General features: G+C 41.0%; 1 protein-coding gene across 2 annotated transcripts in view; it reads left to right on the plus strand.

Annotated features, from left to right (window-relative positions):
* LOC113157652 (hyaluronan and proteoglycan link protein 4-like) overlaps positions 1–18357 on the plus strand; it is a 106121-nt gene that overhangs the window by 13397 nt on the left and 74367 nt on the right. The window lies entirely within an intron of this gene.

An 18357-nucleotide genomic window follows, 5' to 3' on the forward strand; every position in this document is an offset into this window, starting at 1 on the left:
TTGAAATGCTGTAGCATGACCTTAAGAGAGTATTTACACCAGACATCCCAAGAAAATTACTACACTGAAACAGTTTTGTGGTAAGGAGTGGTCCAAAATTACTCCAGATCGTTGTGCAGGTCTGATCTGCAACTACAGGAAATGTTTGGTTGAGGTTATTTCTGCCAAAGAAGAGTCAACCAGTTATTAAGGTTCACATACTTTTTCCACCCTGCACTGTGAATGTTTACATCTTATGTTCAATACAAACATGAAAACATATGTTTGCGTACTATTATTTTAAGAAGACTGTGTTTTTCTATTGATGTGAGTTAGATGAAGATCGGAGCACATTTTATGACCAATTAATGCAGAAAACCATGAAATTCCAAAAAGTTCACAAAGTTTTTATTGCCACTGTATAGGCTTTGGGTCTTACAGGACGTATGGTTTTGTGTGAAATAGACTATAGGGTTAAGGCGCAGCGGAGGTAACTGCAAAAGTGGTTTGAGACTGTTTTCTAATTTCAGTCAGTTCCTGGTGTCAGAAGTCAGACTGAGCATTTGCAGATCTTCTACATTTCCCTCAAACAATAAATTAATTAATTAAAAAACACAGATTCTAGATGTCTTAGATACAGGATAGGACACTTCTGGAAAACCTCTTTACAAAATGTCTCACTACAAATAAAAAGAGACGTCACACTGGGACTTATGTGCATTTGACTTGTTTTCCAGGAATGTGAATTCAGATTTATCTGAAGGATATAAAGTCTTTATATAAACTACAGTACTGTAAATCTGAATTCACATTTCTAGGAAATCTTGTCTCTGCTACAGGGAAAATCCCACTCTGGTTTGGTCCCTCATGCAGTTTCTCTTTTACTTTTAGATAAAAAAAGGCCCTCTACAGCACTCTGACTTACATATTCTACTGTCCTACTTGATGTAGCTAACATCTCTGCAGAGAGATGAACTGTTCTTCTTCACTCTTTATCCAACAGAAGAGGACAGAGAAGAACATGACTATGTTTCTGCAGTCCAACAGGTCTGCACACCAAGACCTGGCGTCTACCTAATCCAGATCTGGTCCTTTTCGTGGATGGCTCTGCATCACCTGACCCCACTACAGGTAAAAATGAAGTTGGCTTTGCTGTTTGCTCTGATCAGGATAAGTTACTAACTCACATCCTTCTTACTGAACTTGTTCCATAAACAGAGACCTGAAAGTGAACTGCTGGGAAATCTGCAAATATTTACACTGGCTCCTGTGTTTGTTTTTAAGAATCACAAACACGTGCTGCACGCACTGGTGTTTCTGACCCAATATAACTTTGTAATCCTTCAGAGGATGTGGCTTTCAAGACATCCCGGTAATTTCAGTTTTCATCCACAGATGGTTTCACTTCCTGTTGATCTCACCCAGATGTTTTGTCCTGCTACCTTAGTCTATGAAGACAAGAAAACATTTTCATCCCCTTCAGATAAACGTTTCTTTTCATATGTGAATAAAATCTAATCAAATGTGGGGAAAATGTAAAAGAACCTTTGTATTTTTAAACTTATATCTTTGTGAAATAGAAGAAAGTGAAGAAAGAGAAGTGAACTTGTGATGAGTTTAAGACAATGTGATCAGAGTTAGTACACTGTTCGCGCCTTCTTAGAATATCAGTTTTATCTTTGTGTCTTGATTTCACACCCTCATGAAATAAAACATCGTAACTGATAATAGCACTGCAGCATTCTGCCCAGCAACAGGTGGGGGAATGACGTGACAGGTAAAGTGCTATGAAAGCGGAGTAACTGAGTAAACGTGAATTCTCTCTTTTAAGATAAATAAAGATTCTTCAGATAATTATTTGTCTTATTAACTGTCTGACTTCTATTCAACAGATGTAAAAGAAGTAAAATTACACCATCAACTTGTATCTGAGCTGACAGACGTCCTGCAGACAGCACAGCATCCTGACATCATATTTAGTCAGTGTTAGTGGGGAATTCAAAGGTTTTACCTGCATCATAAATAACTTTTGTCAACAGTAAATATTCTCAGTCAACTTAATAATAACATGTTAACAAACATTAATTCCTATTTTTTACAGAACAACAACATTATTATCAGCTTTTGTTCACAGTGACACATGCTGCCTGCAGGTCACCTGAGAAACATCATTATAACATAATATTAAAGTAACAGAGCTCAAAGTCTGTGTTGAACTGGAAACTTTACTGTTTTTGTCCCTCACAACTTAACAATACTGTTCAGTTTGTATGTTAAAGAACAAGAAGTCGCTTTTTTAACAGGAAGTCACTTTAGCTGTGAACAACTTTTCTTGTGCTCTGGCAGATTTCTGGCAGCTCAGTCTGCTGTAAGAGCCAGAAGTCAAAACAGTAAGTTTGAAGCTTCCATTTACCATGTTTAACTGTAAATATAACTGTGTATTTTCAATAAGGTCTACTGCTCATTCATCACATCAGAAAACAGAGGAACGACCCACATTAAGATGTTGTATGTACGCTTATTTCTCATGGACAACACCGGTATGAGTAGTTGTTCCATCTCTCATTGTGAGGAACTAACATTCAGGAAGCCAGTATAACAAATAAAAGATTTATTTTCAACAGAGGACACAGTGAACCAACGAGGTAGGTAAAAAAAGTGTACAGGACAAAAATACAGATTCGATGAAAAAAGGAAGTAACAAAACCTGAATAAACAAAGTGCCAACACAACCAGAGAACTAAGATGACAAACAAAACACGTACTTGCAAACCCGAAATACAAAGTAACAGAAAGTGCAGCTCTGACGCAGGCAAACTACAAATCAACACACTGACAAACAACACAAAGTACCAGCAAAAATGCACGAAAGCTGACAAAATTCACATTGATCAGAATTACAAAGTAAAAACTGAAAAGCAGTGCAAACGGCAGACAAACTCACAAACTAAGGGGAAGGTCCAGGACAAAGTGGTGAGTCAGAGTGGTCCACATACAAACAACCATGTATAAACAAAGCAGGAGGACGTGTGTGAAAAACTAGCAACAAGAATGATGACTGAGAGAAGCTTTTAAAAAAATGGGGACACACATGTGAAACAACTCATAATCAAAGTCCAGGAGAGTGAAGAGTGCAGGTGGTCCAAACGAGGGCTTTAGGAAGTGGCTGTAGGTGGAACAGTGACACTCATGTTTCTAACATGTAGGTCCTAAGAAATAGTTTCATCTAATCTAATCTAAGAGAGGGAGCAGATGATCTTCAGGATCCTGCTGCAGAGACACGATTTCCCAGAAAAGTAAATTCAATACAGTCCGAAACCAGGTTCCTTGTTTGCTCTGTTGCACATTAACCCTATTCTGTTTCATCTCCATGAAGGTGTTGAGGTCTCAGAGTCTCAAGATCAACAGTTTTCAGGAAGAGTCCAGTTTGACAAAGACGTCCTCAGAGAAGGACGAATCAGACTCCAACTGTCCAGACTCAGGACTAATGACTCAGGACTGTACCTGTGTGAAGTGAAAACAGATCAAAGTGGAAGGTTTGGTCGGTGTCGACTCAACGTTACTGGTGAATTTATCAGAATTCAACAGCCTGAAAATACAAAGCGTTTAAATTTACAGTGATAAAAACTCAAAGAACCAACAAACAATCAATTTTTTTCTCAATAAAGAGTCAATTTTTTTTTATTAGGTTTATTATTTAAAAAAATCCTTCTCACCACCTAAAACTGAAGAAACTAGGAATCTTCCTCCCTCATGTTCATATATCAAGTATAAAACAGTTAGTTTAGTATAAAGAGCAGCTCTGTCTAAAAGATACAATATGCACTTACTGACTTCTCTAAAGATCACCAATCACCACATTATACAGTTTATTGTTCCATTCGTTAAAAAGCGGTTACTTTCATTTAAACTAACAAATTTCAGTTTTTACAGGAGCTCATATCACACACTGTTTATTTCTATTTTTATATTTAATTATCAACATTTAGCTGTAAATAATAATCTGCTCTGACAGATTAGTGAATTGAGATTTGGATTATTATGGTTTGGAGAGGCAGACTTTATGTCCTTCGGCTGCTAGATGCTGTAGAGAGACATTTTGTGTGTGATACCAGCTCACAGGGCTTCCTTTGAAGAAAAAGTGTGGGTTTTTCCCAAATTACTAATTTAACAGTACAAGTAGTATGATTAACTAGAGCATATGCTTACATGAAGATACAAATTAAAGAAAAGAAATAGGAGGTATAACTCCACAGTACAAGCACATGTTTAACTACAAACCTCTTGTTTATCAGAACTATACTTTTCTGAGTCCAAACACATTTTACATGAGTGAGTCTGACAAACAAGTCAAACACACAAAAGTCCCAGTGTGATGTCTCTTTTTATTTGTAGTGAGACATTTTAGAAAGTGGTTTTCCAGAAGTGTCCTATCCTGTGTGGTTAATTTATTTTATTTTATTTTATTTATTTTTTTTTGAGGGAAATGTAGGAGATCCGCACATGTTCAGTCTGACAACTAAATTAAATTTAAAACAGTCTGAAACCAGGTTTCTGGTTTGCTCTGTCGCACCTTAACCCTACAGGCTTTGTCACACAAAACCAATGTTCCATAAGATACTAAGGTTATAAATGTACGGAGGTGTAAAACTGAAAGTGTCTAAAGTCACTCAGGGGAGATATGGGTGGAAGATTTTTCCTTCAGTGTGAGAAGATCAATTTATCTAATTATATTTTGTATATGTATGGTATGTATGTATAAATGTATTTAGAGTATGTACTCAGTGTACAAATATACAAGCATCAAAAATCTCTGCAACATATTGGTCTATTTTTGTTATGCTGATGTCTATTAGGACAATAAAGTTCATGCAATCAACATTTTACAAATCATTTGGTCTAGAGCCATTAAAACCTAATATTAAATAGTGACGTAGAGTTGAATTAATATCTTCTGGGTTGTAGATGTGACAAACAGCCTCATGATACCTGAATTTCTATTGAATCAAAACATTTGTACTGAAACTTCAGTTCAAATATCAACACTGTGCTTTTCATTAAAAATTGAAGTTTAGTTCAGTTTATTTTACAAATCAAAGTACAAAAGGTACAAAAAAGTAAAGATTATTAGTTATTTAACTAATAGCGGTGCTTCACCTGTCTAGATTCAGATAGTCCTGTATATTAGACTGATAGACTGACCACACTGTAGAGTTTTGTTCTTCTACCTGTAACTTTGATCTGATGTTTGTGACTCTTCACCTCTGTCTCCTCTCACAGGGAGAAGATGATCTTCAGGATCCTGCTGCTCATCAACCTGATCTCATGTGTCTCTGGTTAGTTCACATCTTCATCATCCAGAACATGTTTTAAATACAAAATACCGTGTTATGTTACTAACTTTCATCTCAATCAGAATGTCTAACTGCTGTCATTATTTATTGACTTTTGTCTGTTTTAATTTGAACCATAGCGCATAAAACATCCGAACCTCCACAGAAACCCAAAAGAAGGAAGACAGGCATCTGAAGACAGCTCTCAAGACCTGTGGATACCCCAAGTGGGCCTTCAACAAGTCAGCATCCTGTCCCAGAAAAAGAACAAGGGAACAGTCAGAGTCCCAGGTCCAACGCAATAACCTGGTCATACCTTACATGGCTGGGGTTTCAGAGAAGCTGAAAAGGATTTTCAGAAAACACAACATACCTGTCTACTTCAAACCCACTAACACACTTAGACAGAAACTCGTCCATCCCAAAGACCAGACTCCAAAACACAAGATGAGCAAAATATAGTTCAAGGTCCAGTGCAGTGAAGAACGCTCTGAGCTGTACATGAACCAAACAGCTGCTACACAGGAGGAGTAACACCTCAGGACATGAATCAGCTGCGTACCTTCATGTTAAGGACAAAGGACACTCGATAGAGGACAGTGACGTTCACATATTGGACAGAGAAGACAAGTGGTTTGAGAGAGGGGTGAGGGAAGCTTTGCATGTGAGTGTTTGTATCCTCTTCCAATACTACGTGCCTTGCTGCCCTTCCACCTTGTCTCCTGCACACACAGAACATCTACCTTCCTTCTCTCCATCATGTCTGCCAGCTCTCTGCCTTTCCCTGTCATTGTGCCAACGTTAACAGTCCCTATTCTCAAACCTATGCTCCTGCCTTTTCCCTTCTCTCTCTGACCACGGACCCTTCTGCCTCCTCTCTTTCTTCGACCAACAGTAGTCAAATTTCCACCGACACCCTGTAGGTTAACAGCATCGGTGGCAGTTGTTGTTAACCCGGGCCTCGACCGATTAGTTATGAATGTCTCCAAAAACCCCTCTGTTCCTCTCTCCTCACATTTTACACTTTCAAAGTTAAAGTCAGTTTTATTATCAATTTATTCATTTCCTCATGAAGTATCTTTCCAGTTATCTGCAGTGAGAGGGAATAAAAGACAAGTGACAGAGATGTGGATGCAGTTAAGAGAAGAGGGATGTTACCAACAGCGGTGTGAAAAAGAGTTTTCCCCTTGCTGATTTCTTGTTTTTTGAATGTTTGTCGCATTTTAATGTTTCTGATTATCAATGATAATAAATGATCATCATTTATTATTTTTCTTTCATTGGTAACAAATTCATGAAGAGAGGTGAAGAGAAACAGTCCAGTATTCAGTCAGTCAGCTGCAGTAGTTGACAACTACTGCACAACAATATATAAAAGAATTCTACACAAATATAACTGTATTAACACTTTACACCATTATTCAGTTTAAAGTAAAAGATTTATAAATAAAAAAACTAAATGAATAAAAACTTTACTTATGTAACAAGGTGGAACAAATGTGTGGATATCCTATCAATAAACTAAATAGGAAGTCGTGACTGTGACAGTTTTACTGTAGATTTACGTTTTGAACAGCAGGGGGCGCAGTCTGACTGTTTCACATGGTGGTGCGGTCCTGGGGTCAAGGGTCGCTGTCAGGCTGCAGAGGGCTGTGTTTGAGAACTCTGTTGGAGTTTCTGTCAGGTTGAAGAGGACTGCAGGCTGGTGTGGACATCACCAAGTTTATCCTCTTACACTATAAAGACTGAGTTATCTGCAGTTAGATAAGAACTGTACTGTATTGGACTGGAACAGAAACTTGGTTTGTCTCATTCTGTGTAGACTGGTTCTCTGGTTTTCTGAAGAGACGTCCATCACTCTCATCAGGACCCTGGAGGCCACTGAGCTTTCATGTAGCACAGGTTTCAATAAACATAATACCAGTTTGAGTCCCAGTCCATGTGTATGAATGAAACTGGTGTTACCACTGTCCATAAAGCAAACAAAGTGTCAGCCAGGAGAGGATCTCTGACATCTGCTGAGAGAGGAACCCTGGTCTCTGTCTCCTGTGCCGTCTCTACCACTGGGAACAGGACCCCCCTTCTTCATTTTCATGTGAATCAACTTTTTGGACCATTTTCTAATTTCTGCTCCAACAGGAAGTGTTGTAGTCCACACAAAGTGCAGCAAATAAAGACCACGTGTCCTGCTTCTAGACAATCACAGCTCCCTCCTGTCTGTTGATGGGTTTAACTATATTAAAGAGAATAGGATTGTGATGCTATCATTCCCCCCTCACTGCTCTCACCGCCTGCAGCCCCTGGATGTATCTGTCTTTGGTCTATTGAAGAGACACATCAACACTGTCTCTTCTTCCTGGATGTTCAATAATTGTAGCTGCAGCTTCCCTCTGTCTGTAAACATGGCCAACATTCAGGCTTCAGAGTGAGTGGAAAACATCCCTCAATAGGGAGGTGACTTTGTGACTGAGTGTCCAAATCCTGACCCCAGGACCCAGGAAGAAGACCTGAAAAAGAAAAACCCTGACAAGTTCCCTACTCAGTGATACCACAGAGAAAGAGAGGATTGAAGCAGGAAGAACATTCACTGAGCAGAGGAGGAAAAAGTGTCAACATGTTGTGAACAGAATAAGTTTAATAAAGTACAGCTTCATTTATCAACTCAGTCAGGACCTGGTTCATTGAAATGTATCTTCTTTATATATATTTCAGTTCATTGGATCAGAGAGGTCCAATACAGAACTATATTCATCAACACAGTTTATTTATAACAAACACAGTTAAACAGAGGTGACATGTCTCAGGATTAAAATAAACAGATACTCGCACAGATTCAGTGTCTCTAGGACGTGTTTAGATTTCCCGTGTCCTGCTCATTCCACCTTGCTTTTAGATTTTCTGCTAAAATCGTCTCCTGTTGCTGCTGCTCTCACATTTGGACTCTATCTAAATTCACCAACCAATAGGATGCCAGGGCTGACTGACCAATGACATCATCTGTTACATTGTGGATGAGCGATTACTTTTCCACAGTGAAGAGAAGAAAAGTGACTTTAGACCTGCTCTTTCAACTTGGACAGTCAAAGTCAAGGGCCTCATTTAAGTGTTTGTGTCTTACATAAGTGTAATGGTTTAGTTTTTATATTCAAGAACAGCAAAGTATGATCATTCATCCTAATTGGTTCCTTATGGAAAATGTAACTGACGATGTCATTGGTCAGTCAGTCCTGGAATTCTGTGGGTGGGAACACAGGAAATCTGAAACAGATGTGAACAGAGATATTTTTAATGGGAGGGAGGGTTTTGAAAGAAAGTTTAACAAAATCTAACATTAAATTGTTAAAGTTGATCTCAAATTGAAAAACTGCGCTGTTGATTGAACAAAGCGACCTGATCCCATATAAACCCAGAGTGAGTGTGAAATGAAAGAAGAAGGTAAAGTGCAGTTTTATCTTCCATGTTTTGTTGTTCAATGTCAGCTGGTTTGACTTTTGTGTTTAAGGACGATATGTTACAAATAAATCGATCGTCTCGATCAGTCGACCAGAAAACAAAAGTAGTTTTTATCAGTTCTTATAAACTGATTGAAAATCAAATAGACTCGCAGTTTGGCCCGGAACGAAGTCGCGGATCAAACTCGATATATATTTAAAAATTTACTGCAATTGTTCATGTTTTCCATCTCTTCAGTTATGTAATGTTGAACCTTTTCATATGGAAACAAACTTTAGTTTTGCATAAACATTGAATCTGGAACAAGCAAAGCTTAATGTTATAAACAACTGAGAAATTACATTTGAAATAAAACACATCAGTGGTATTCATTTCTTATTTAAATAAATAAAATACATTATTGTGTCTCTATCTGTAGTCTTTCAAGTTCATTTTTAATTAAAATATTCACTGTCCAACAACAAAAAAAACATTAACAATAATAATAATTTACTTTAATTTACAATCTTTCAACTATTAACAGTCCATGACTTGCAGTAGAAAAAGTCATAAAGAAAACATTAATTCAAGCTCAGTTTGCTACACTCTGATTTACTCTGATGCACATTGGTTCAAGTTGGGGTTTGGCTCTGAGCTGAGGAAATCCTCAGGACTGAGTGAAGGTTCATCAGTGAGACGACTCCTGAGTGGTGTTTGGTTCATCTTCATCAACATAGATATTTTCTGCAGAACATAGAGAACATTTGAGCAGCTTCTGCACGGAGTTGGGGCGGAAACATCGAAACTGGACGGTTGATGCGCTTTCCACGTCAACTGCAATCGGACTACTGAGAAGTTCAAATCTGCATTTCTGGGCTTCAAAGTCGGCAAATCGCCAGTAAACTCAGAGTAAGGTGATTTTTTTGCTGTAACACACCTGTAAGTGCCTCTGTGTTGGTTCATGGTGTTGAGTTTATTGTGTGGTGCAGATTGTTTGCTTTTGTTTAAATGGTTAAATGAAAATAGTTGTGTTGAAATGTTGATGTCACAGTGTGTTGTTCGCTGTAATGTGCTACTTGTGTGTGCCGAGCTCTTGCTCTGACGTCGTGATTAAGGGACATTATCATGGGGTGATGTGTCTCGCGGGACTTTGGAGATGCAGCGGGAGTAGGCAGGTGAGCATCTCACCACGTGGACTGCAGGTGAGCAGACGGCTCCATCGGGACTCTGCTGTGTTGTACTTCAAGTTTGAGTTGTCTACCACTGAAGCCGGGGACGGACATTTAAGAGACTCAAAGAACTAGACAAGCGGCCAACGAGGTATTTGTTTATGTACTTTATTTAATGTGTTTAAAATGTCTTTATTTGTTGTTCGAACATGCTAGGTGTCGTGTAAATGGCTAATTGCTAATGTACTGTGTGCTGTTCAAAATGCAGTTCTCACGGCGTTAAGGTTGGACAAAGAAACAAGAGGAAGAGAAGAAATAAACGCCCGTTTTAAAGAACCGACCTGTGTCTGTGTTGGCGTGAGAGAGCTACAGTGAGAGACGACAGGACCGTGTAGGAGAGACGACAGGACCGGGAGGAGAGACGACAGGACCGGGAGGAGAGACGACAGGACCGGGAGGAGAGACGACAGGACCGGGAGGAGAGACGACAGGACCGGAAGGAGAGACAACAGGACCGTGTAGGAGAGACGACAGGACCGGGGAGGAGAGACGACAGGACCGGGAGGAGAGACGACAGGACCGGGGAGGAGAGACGACAGGACCGGAAGGAGAGACGACAGGACCGTGTAGGAGAGACGACAGGACCGGGAGGAGAGACGACAGGACCGGGGAGGAGAGACGACAGGACCGCGGCGGATGACGGCGCAGCATCCGACGCATCAGATCAGCAGAGGCCACAACGCAACGTCGGCATATCGGTTGCAAAATACGGTGAATAGACTGTTGAACGTGTACATTTTCAGACCAAAACCAAAAAGAGCTCTACCACAACCATTAAGTAAGGTGGTGTGAGAAGTGGTTAAATTTGGAAATTGCAATTAGGGACTCAGCTTTATTAACCGTGCATACTGTGCTCGTCAAGGAGATAAAATCAATGTCCATGTGTTCGTGTTTTGGCAAGGTTTAAAGAGTACCTTGGTCTAATAGTTAGCTGGTAAGCTCAACTATTTCAGTAAATGTTAAAGTAAAGGGATATTATTACAAGTAAACTACAAGTTACTAAAAGGATTTAAAGTCTAAAGAGGGACTATACTGATATCGATACATCTTGAGTTGTTAAGTCATTTGATGCCTTTCTAAGGTCAATTCAACTGTGATTAAGGTTTAGTTCTGTTCCTATTTAAAATGATGAGTGAGGACAAGTAGGGGAGAACAGGGTTGGTTGTCACACTTATTATTTTTTTGAGATTCCTCAAAAACTGTGACCCTAAAATATTAACTTTCATTGTATGATGACAGAGAAACTGTCCAGAAATAGGAGCAAATAGAAAGAAATGAAACAGAGTAAAAAGAGCACATCTGAAAAAATGGAGATGGCTGACACTGGCTTCTCCCTTGTACTTGGGTTCGGATACTTTACTGCCCACCACTGAAGTGACTGTTAGATCACTCAAAAAACTTGGAGTTCCTCTTTTCCTTTAGGAAAGCTTTATTCCGGCATTCCTTATTCCAATCATATTCACATTGTGTGCTTTTATATGCGTTTGTGTGTGGTTTCTGAAAGAAATACAAAATACAAAATCAATACTAAGTAGAACAATTATACCTAATTATCAATATGTTTTCCCATAACATTAAGCATGACTGAGTTTACCGTTCACATTACGCATATCGCTGCCAAAGATGGAGCTCTTACTTCACAACAATTCCCTCTACTGCACTTTCCTAGCTCAAGCAAATACAAGTCTGCTAAACCAGTAAATCAATCATATTATTAAGAAATGGTACTTAGCATTAGACAACTCAACCATAAATACACAATATGTATCTAATTAAAGCGCTGCAAAATACAGTCTCGAAAATGTGCAGGCTGTCAATTATCCTTAATTGGTCACATGGGAGGAGATCCAAGTGAACAGCCCTGGTTGTCATACACTTGAAGATGATCCCCCACCTCTTCTCGGTTCTTCGTCCAATATTTATATGGTATGGACCAAAACAATCAACCCCTGTTGAATAAAATGCTGGTTTGTGGAGGCGTAGCCTCGCTGGTGGAAGATCTGCCATTCGAGGCTGTTTTGGGTTTCCACGCCACTTCCTGCACTCAGTGCAATGATGCTGATGTCGTCTGAAAGCCTCTCTTCCCCTTAAAATCCAATACTTCCTCCTCAGCTCAGCGAATACACGTTCACATCCTGGATGGTGAAGTTGGTCGTCATAGTGCTGGATAAGGAGTTGTGTGATCTTGTGTTTTGGATCAAGAATGATTGGATGGAGGGTCTCGGCCTCAATGACAGTAGTATGGTGGAGTCGGCCACCGACTCGAATGAGATGTGCCACGGTATCAAACTCTGGGGCTAGAGTGATGATGCGACTGCTGCTTGAGATGGACTTCCCCATCATCAACCTCTGATAGTCATCAGGAAAACATTCCTGCTGTACTCGCTGAAGTAAGCTATTTTCTGCTTCTCGATAATTGTCTGCAGTAAGTGGAGTGGTAGCCGCCCCGTGTAGGCACTGGGCAGTGGCTGCAACAACCTGAGGCCAAGTCTGTGATTTCTCAATGTCTGGAACAGCTGGGAGAGCTGCAATGAGCCCACAAAAGGCAGTCTTTTTTACCTCCTCACAATCTGCAGAGATAGGTGGTATCTGATGCAGTTGTGGCCACTGATCTGAGCTGTTTTTCAAGAAAGCAGGACCTTGAAACCAGCGGCTGTCTGCTGTCAACTCCTGAAGGTGCTTGCCTCTGGTAATATCATCTGCAGGATTATTTGCAGAATCCACATACCTCCATGCCTCTCTGTCAGTCAAATCCTGAATCTCTGCAACACGGGTTCCTACAAACACTTTGAATCTACAGGATTCTGAGGACAGCCATGTGAGCACAGTGGTTGAGTCTGTCACCATCTGGTGAATGAGGAGTGTAAATTCTTTCTTTAGCACATTTGCCAGCTGTGCCCCTGTTAGTGCTGCACACAAGTCAAGGCGGGGAATGGACTGTTGCCGTTTAGGTGCCACACGGGATCTGGCGGTGAGAAAGGCGGTTTCAACTTTGCCTTCTGTGTTCTTTGTACGAATATATGCCACTGAGCCATATGCGGGCTCTGAAGCATCACAGAAGATGAGTATTTCTCAGTGGTTAGTGTCAGATTCCATTTCCTCACTGGTGTAGCATCTTGGCAAGACAATGTTCTTCAGGGAGGAAAGCTCACTCTCCCACTCTTGCCACATGTGAAGAAGACCCTCTGGGAGTGAGGGGTCATCCCTGTCCCTTTTCTTATCCCACAATCTCTGCACTATCACTTTAGCTCTTGTGGTATAAGGCACAATGAACCCTAAGGGGTCATACTGACTGGCTAGCACCTGATATATGGTGCGGAGGGTTACAGTTGAGTGTGTGAATGAGTGGTGATTATAGGTCAGAGTATCTGAGGAACAATGCCAACGATGACCTTTGTTGTTCACAAGGTCTGCACTGTCTGATCTGATCTCAGGTGGAAGGTGGGAGATGACAGTGATTTTGTTACTTGCCCACTGTCTCAGCTCAAACCCACCACTGCCTAATATGTCCTGCAATTTGTCCACAAGCACTCTGGCCTCATTCTCTGATGTTAGACTACGCAAACAATTGTCAACATAGAATGACTGCAGTACTGCTTCTCTGATGTCCTCAACCTCACAGCTGTGTTCAATAATGTGTTTCTGGAGGGCGAATGTGGCACAGCAGGGAGAACATGTGGTGCCAAAGGGAAGCACTCGCCATTCATATATGCTGGGTGGTTCCTCTCGTTTCAGATCTCTCCACAAGAATCTGAGGAGAGGCTGGTCCTCTGGAAGCAGTTTAACTTGGTGAAACATACTGCGAATGTCGCTGCTGACAGCCACAGCATGCTCCCGGAATCTCAGCAGTACAGCGAGCAGGGAGGGGCCTAGGGTTGGCCCAGGCAACAGGAGCTTGTTAAGATTCTCACCTCAAAACTCAAATGAACAATTAAAAACCACTCTGTTCTTTCCATTGTGTTTCACCATATGATGAGGAATATACCAACTGGTAGGCGTGTCTTCGTCACCAGGTTCCAACTTCTGGACATAGCCAGCCGTGACCAGCTTATGTATTTCAACTCTGTAAGCTGCTGCTGTCTCTGGGTCCTTTAACATCCTCTTCTCTGTAGCTCTCAGCTGGGGAAGAACTGCGTCCTTTGGAGCTTTGAGTGGGGGCATATGCTGTACACGTAAGAGCGGTGTAGCATATCTCTGAGTACCTTTTATCTCTTTCCTCACTGTTCTCTGTTCCAGGAGGGCTAGGGCCTCTTTGTCCTGGCGTGATCGGATGCAGGCCTTTTCACTCCGCCGGGGCATAATGTCCATTTGCTACAGCTTCTCAACATGGTTGTATATGTCTGCTGAAGGTGACAGAATGGAGGTGAAAAGACACTGCTGCTCTGATAGGCGGTATCTTAGTCCTTGTGCTGGGCCTTGGAGAGTCCAGCCAAGGCGAGTCTTCACTGCTGCGGGGCCTCCAGGAGGTCCCAGGTGTACTGGTTCAATCGGGGTGATCAGATGAGGATGGTCTGATCCAATCAGCAACACAGGACGGACACAGTGCAAAGATTGCAGAGGTAGATCTCTCAGGTGCCAATACTTCTTCTGTAGAGCCTCCACTGGATGTGTGTGTTCTGCTAATCCTAGGCGTTTTGCAGTAAATGCTCGATTGATATTAAACACACGTTTAGGTTCAGCTGCTGATGAAATAGTGAAAGAATGGCACTCCATGGCACCGTGTAGCATCTGTAGCTCTTGTCTGACAGTTCGCAGGGGCAAATCCTCTGGTTCTCCTTTCAGGCAGCACCTTTCTCTGCTCTAGCGGTCTGTCAATATACAACACCTCCTCTGTTTTGCTGTTTGAATGGACTTCATTGTGCTCTGGCTTTGTTGTTACTTGATCTGTAGCATTACCAGCCCTGTGATTAATGTCATGCAGTGCAAGGAGGTGGACGTTAGAGGTGGAGCCAACTCCTTCTGGGCTGTTGTGCTCATTAACACTGCAGAGGGCCCTTGTGCTGCTGAAGGTTCTGATTGGTCTTTTGGGCTTTATTTCCTTTTCCCTCTTTGAGCTGACGATGAACCTGAGATTATCTTCTTGCACTTGCAGCTCATACTCCAGCCAGTCAGCAAGGTCAAGAAGTATTGGTATGGGAACCCTGAGAGGATGAATGAAACGGCGGAAACTAGAGCGCAGATCATGAGGGAGCTTTCCTAACAGACGGGAAACATGTGAGCCACACTCTAATTCTATTTTGCCCTTTCCTCCAAGTTGCTCTAGCATGCTGACCAAAGACCGCACACGAAGTGCAAACATCCTGAAAGCTTTGGTGTCACCACTCACGTATGAGTCAGCAATCAGTAGAGCCTCTTCTGACTTCAGATGATCAACAAGTATTTGATATTTGAACATCTCTGATGCATCATGAGGGAGGAGGTTGTCTAAAGCAATCTTTAGGCGATCGAACTCTCGAGGATTTGGGTGAATCATGGCTGGGATTGTGGGCGCTGGGCCCCTATAGAACTGCTCACGTCCACCTATGGGGCTTGGTGTTTGGTGACGAGAGTGACAGTGTCTATTATATTTCTCCTGTCTCTTGAATCCATCATACTTACTTACATCATACACATACATGTGCCCTGGGAGATTTATGTCTGTGTGAACCTGACCTGTAATGGTATTCATCAGGATCACTCTCTGATGAGCTATTATGGGATGTCTCAGACGATTCCCTCATTGTTTGATGACCTGCATGACGTTTTTGTGAGCGACTAGGATCCTTTAGTGGAGAAGATTGCTTTGGCTTAACTGATAACTGCAGCTCTTTCACGGCTCTCTATGACCTCATCAAACTCAGAATCTCTCCTTCTCTTCTAACTCACAGCCAACCTGTGGAGCATACCCACTGACTACATTCACCATCACCCCTTCAGTTTCTAGCTTTAGGCTCATCACCCTATCTGAGACTCTTTTCACCTCTAGAACATTGTTCACAAACTCCCCCTTCAGGATCACTCCTACCCCGTTTCTCTTCCTATCAACACCATGGTAGAACAGTTTGTATCCTCCTCCAATACTACGTGCCTTGCTGCCCTTCCACCTTGTCTCCTGCACACAGAGAACATCTACCTTCCTTCTCTCCATCATGTCTGCCAGCTCTCTGCCTTTCCCTGTCATTGTGCCAACGTTAAGAGTCCCTATTCTCAAACCTATGCTCCTGCCTTTTCCCTTCTCTTTCTGACCACGAACCCTTCTGCCTCCCCTCTTTCTTCGACCAACACTAGTCAAATTTCCACCGACACCCTGTAGGTTAACAGCATCGGTGGTGGTCGTTGTTAACCCGGGCCTCGACCGATCCAGTATGAAAGTCCTGTGGATGATTTGCATAGTTATTTTGGCAATTTTTACGCCGAATGCCCTTCCTGACACAACCCTCCCTATTTATCCGGGCTTGGGACCCGCACAAAAGTCACTGGCTTGCAACCAGTGGGGCTAGATTTAAATCCACATTACACTAAATTTACAATTAATTTATCATCTTTGTGTAAGGCCTCTATCTTCAGAGATACCCCACACATTTTTTGTTGCAGTTTAGCCAACATTTAAAAGATTTAAGACACAAAAAACACACATAACACAGTTAACGAACAAATTAACACAGTTGACACAACACATTAGTAGACACATTAATTGTAATGCAATAAAGATACTGAGATCAACTGAAAAGTTTAAAAACATTAGAACAATGAATAATAATTTATGGAAGCTTAAACATAACTTGAAAAACTTGAACATTTAATCCATAGTGTCTGTGGTGTCTCCCTGGTCCAGATGTAGTTCTCACTGGTGTCCATCAAGTCCATGCGAAGATGTGTGATCTTGCTCCCTCAATTATACAAATTTCAAACTCATCCAACTAATTGTATTTCATAATTTCTTATTCTTTCTTTTTCTCATTCAAAAAAATGCCAACTTTAACTAGCTTGTAACTTGTCAGTTTTATGTTGTGTTACTTTTGCTCCTCTGATGATAATGTCTGAGTTTTGCAAAGGAAGCTGGGATGGTTTCTGACTTTTGTCTTTCTGTGTGGATGCTGATGCGTGAAGCTCAAAGTAAAGGTTTTGGAGTTACACTGACAAAGGGTGCGTCTCGCTGAGCAAAGGCAGCTCACATTGCGGTACCCGAGTTCTCCCGGGGTAATGGTTATGACTTGGTGAATGTGCGTGGTTGATGGGACTATGAGGAGACTGTCTGGCATTTTTTCGTGTTTTTGTGGCGTTGTTCTCACTGATGTACAGCATTCACCAGTGGTCTGTGCATTAACCAGTGCATTGAAGAATACCTCAGCATTAGGGATGTTTTTCAGCGCTCTTCTTTAGGAGACCTCCAATTCCAGCTGGGGCACCCTTGCCATGGCTTGCTTCGAAAAAGGTTCCAGGTGCCTGGAACCCCCACTGGTGCAGCTTAGTACAAATAAGATAGAAATTGCCTTTCTGACTCTGAATATTGCTGCAGTCTTTCTCTCGTTGTCATGCCGCTGTTTAATATAAAGTACAAACTGTTTTAGGCAGTTAATGTGTAATTACTATGTAATGCATAAATATGGTTTTTAGAGCTACTCTTAAGAGCTTTTTTTTCATTAAATGAAGGAGAAATATGGAACAATATAAAACAGATCATTGCTTTAAATAAATAAATGTAAATATGATAAATACAGCCCATTGACCTGACATGTACCCTAAATTATAGAATGAGCCCTAGGTCCCCGGTTCATTTGTTGTTATTCTGCCTCAAAAAACTGTTTTTCGTCATATGGCATATTTCTGAGCTTTTATAAGTTATGAATTGTTCCATTAACCAACTCGGAGGAAGAGAAACAGAAGCACAGCACCTGATACGTTCATTCTGTACATCCATGTAACACTCATCATTACATTTATATCAGTCATTCATTACTTAACTATTCTCATATAGACACATCACTGGTTTTAGTTTGAGCTCATTTTCACTTGTAACCTGGTTTTGTTACATTTTATCTAAACAACAGTAAATTACTTTTAGGACGTATTAAATTATGTTGTTAGTCATTTAATCTGTCACAGGAATCTTGTAGTGGATTTAGAGATGGTAACAGGTTTAGTTTTGTGATGATAATGTCTGTGTTCTGCTCTGTTTTAAAACATGGTTCAACTGAGGGTGGTACTGAAGTGAACTGAAGTAAAGTGAAGTAACATAAAGTGGACCAGTGTGCAGAAGATGCAGAGGATGTGATATGTTTGCACAAGAATCAGCTATAATTTGTTAACTGTTCTGATCATTTGAATGAGATTCAGATTTTTGAATCTGTGTTGTGATTTAAATAGGAAACTTGTTTACTGTAACTGACTGATGTTATGTTTGC

The sequence above is a fragment of the Anabas testudineus genome, chromosome 18 (assembly GCF_900324465.2).
Source record: "Anabas testudineus chromosome 18, fAnaTes1.2, whole genome shotgun sequence".
NCBI lineage: Eukaryota > Metazoa > Chordata > Actinopteri > Anabantiformes > Anabantidae > Anabas > Anabas testudineus.